The 3,482-nt window shown below is 41.6% G+C and overlaps 1 pseudogene; it reads left to right on the forward strand.

Moving 5' to 3' along the window:
* Positions 1–855: 855 nt before the first annotated feature.
* On the forward strand, positions 856–972 carry LOC126292345 (5S ribosomal RNA; annotated as a pseudogene).
* The last annotated feature ends 2,510 nt before the right edge of the window (positions 973–3,482 follow it).

Here is a 3,482-nt window from a genome sequence, read left to right on the forward strand (position 1 = left end):
GTAGAATTTTCGAAATGCAGCGGTAAATTTCCAAATGCAGATTCGAGCTCTCACACAAAAATATGAGAATGATTTTGTTATTAACACTGATTGAACAGGTGTTACATATTTACATCAACTGCAATACTAATTTTACAGACCATACAATGTTAATTTGTGAATGATTGTTCTGTTCTTCTTCTTCTTCTTCTTCTTATTGTTGTAGTCTTCAGTCCAAAGACTGGTTTGATGCTGCTCTTCATGCTACTCTATCCTGTGCAAGCTTTTTCATCTCAAATTATCTACTGCAGCCTACATCCTTCTGAATCTGTTTAGTGTATTCATCTCTTGGTCTCCCTCTCAGATTTTTATTCTCCACGCTGCGCTCCAATACTAAATTGGTGATCCCTTGAAGCCTCAGGATTTTCCTTACCAACCTATCCCTTCTTCTAGTCAAGTTGTGCCACAAATTTCTCTTCTCCCCAATTATAGTCAATACCTCCTCGTTAGTTATTTGATCAACCCATATAATCTTCAGTATACTTCTGTAGCACCACATTTCTTAAGCTTCTATTCTCATGATTGTTCTGGGTTGCCAATATCAATCAACTTATGACCAAACCCCCACCCAACGTAGAGCAAAGATGGGTCTTGTGCAGCGAAATGATATGCACAAGGTGGCACATTCGTACACAGCACAATATTCTGTCCCCTTATCTGGAAAGTTACTACCAACAGAGACCGCTGGCTCATTCGACCAAGAGTGCAAAAAGTGGCAGGTGAGCACACACACAAAGACAAAAACGTTATGACACCATCTTCGAAGTGTCGCAAACTCACAACAGTTCTATAAAGGATATTTATAACTGCCGTATTGGCAACGGCCTTGCCGCAGTGGATACACCGGTTCCCGTGAGATCACCGAAGCTAAGCGCTGTCGGGCGTGGCCGGCACTTGGATGGGTGACCATCCAGCCACCATGCGCTGTTGCCATTTTTCTGGGTGCACTCAGCCTCGTCATGCCAATTGAGGAGTTACTCGACCGAATAGTAGCGGCTCCGGTCAAAGAAAACCATCATAACGACCGGGAGAGCGGTGTGCTGACCACACGCCCCTCCTATCCGCATCCACAACCGAGGATGACACGGCGGTCGGATGGTCCCGATGGGTCACTAGTGGCCTGAAGACTGAGTGCTTTAATTGCCGTCATGAAGCCATACGTGACAGAATAATAACTTCATTTGCTCCTCGATATTTGGGGAGGGCAAACGAACCGTTTTTGTACGACGAATTTTTTTCAAGATAGAGAGGGTCTGCCAACATGCAGTATTAAAGCAATTACTTCGAAACGTACTCCGTTGGTGCATCCCTGCGACGTTTATTAACGTGGAAAACGTTAGAAAGCGACTACGAAATTGTTCGTACATCATCGAACACAATAGGGAGATAGCTGCATATAAATTCAACCATGAGTTGGCTGCACGAATATTAGATGATATAATCAGATATTCGTGGTACGCCACCAAAATATGTGATGATGGAGAACCGTTTAAGAACGTAAACCAAGTTTGCCTTGCAGCAGAAACACTGAAAAAAATCGTATCATGCGAAAAACTCAGCTTTAATTACTTGTGCTGTACGTCTCAATAATTATTGTTTTACATGTTTCTACCGTCAGTAGCATCCTGATTCGTGCAGTGCTCCATACGTGTCACAAATGTAGGTACAATAATGTCAATAAAAAGACTGTACTGATCTGATTCAAAATGATTGTGTGTCCCTTTGTATTTTCAGTGTCCTTAGAAAAATATTTTGTTTACCCTTTTTTCAGGATAAATATTGTGTAAACAATAAATGAATCACTAAATACCGATAATATGGTCGGTGAAGATAAATATGTTTTTAGAGTTACGTGGGAATAAAAAATGAAAGCGCCAGCAGCGCGGTTCGATCCAAAGACCTTGCGCTTACGAAACTAAGCAGTTAATCACTTGGCGGCTGACAGACTCTTTGTCTGTTAGCGAACTCACACTAGTATATATACGCATGCCTAAGACTTTCGAACTCGATTTTCTCGGAAACGATTGAGAAAATTGCAAGCGCAAACTGCTATAGATGAAAACAATACCTGTCTACAGAGCTGTGAAGAGGCGTTGCCATGGAGACTTTTTGCAAAATCTAATTGTAGACACACAAAGGAGCTGCGCTTCGTAGACTAGAAATATTGTTTATAACTGAGTTCTGAGTGAAATGATTATAACACAGAATCAATATTTTGCATTCTATGTTGCTTGATTTGGATGCTGTACTTGTACATAGATACGTGACGCACATTTCTTTTACGACTGTTTCATAATTTCAAAGGTGCTCTCACAAATATATGTAAATGAAATTTTTTGATATTACCCTACAAATATATTTCATTTTCAGTTTTCGTTTCTAATAAAAAATTTACGAAATGAATACCAGGGAAGTGTGCTTTTAGTAGTTACTGAAGAAATATACCAAAAAGTTACTCTTCGCAGTTAGCAACATTACTACATTCGTCATGAGTACCATTGTTTCCAAAGTAGCAGAATTCACTTTGTCTACTTCGTGATACCCCGATTTGATCTTAAATTTATCGATAATCTCATTTCTGCTTCTCTACTCTACTTTCCCAATTCTATAATTTACTCTCATTCCGTTGTGCTCGGTCATTAGACTGTTCCTCCCATTGAAAAAGTCCTGCAGTTTGTCCTAACTGTGGCCGAGCGATTCTAGGCGCTTCAGTCGGGAACCACGCGGCTGCTAAGGTCGCAGATTCGAATCGTGCCTCGGTCATGCATGTGTGTGCTCTCCTCAGGTTAGTTAGGTTTACGTATTTCTAAGTCTTGGGGACTGATGACCTCAGACGTTAAGTCCCGTAGTCCTTAAAGCCATTTGAAGTATCTTCCTCACTTCCACTGAGAATAGTATTGTCACTAGCGAATCTTAGTTTTCATATTGTTTGACCCTGCTTTTTAGTGCCGCTACTGAATCTGTCCTTTGTTCACTTAATTGATTTTTTGGTGTATTAGCGGACTAGTAAGGGCAGAAGATAATCTAGATGTCTTATACACATTCCTTCTTGGTCCTCCGTTATCATTTTCCGCCTTGTTTTAAACACATTGTACACTGAGGTAACAGGACTACATTTACATCTACATTTATACTCCGCAAGCCACCTAACGGTGTGTGGCGGAGGGCACTTTACGTGCCACTGTCATTACGTCCCTTTTCTGTTCCAGTCGCGTATGGTTCGCGGGAAGAACGACTGCCAGAAAGCCTCCGTGCGCGCTAGAATCTCTCTAATTTTACATTCGTGATCTCCTCGCGAGGTATAAGTAGGGGGAAGCAATATATTCGATACCTCATCCAGAAACGCAGCCTCTAGAAACCTGGCGAGCAAGCTACACCGCGATGCAGAGCGCCTCTCTTGCATAGTCTGCCACTTGGGTTTGCTAAACATCTCCGTAATGCTA

The sequence above is a fragment of the Schistocerca gregaria genome, chromosome 9, assembly GCF_023897955.1.
Source record: "Schistocerca gregaria isolate iqSchGreg1 chromosome 9, iqSchGreg1.2, whole genome shotgun sequence".
Taxonomy (NCBI): Eukaryota; Metazoa; Arthropoda; class Insecta; order Orthoptera; family Acrididae; genus Schistocerca; species Schistocerca gregaria.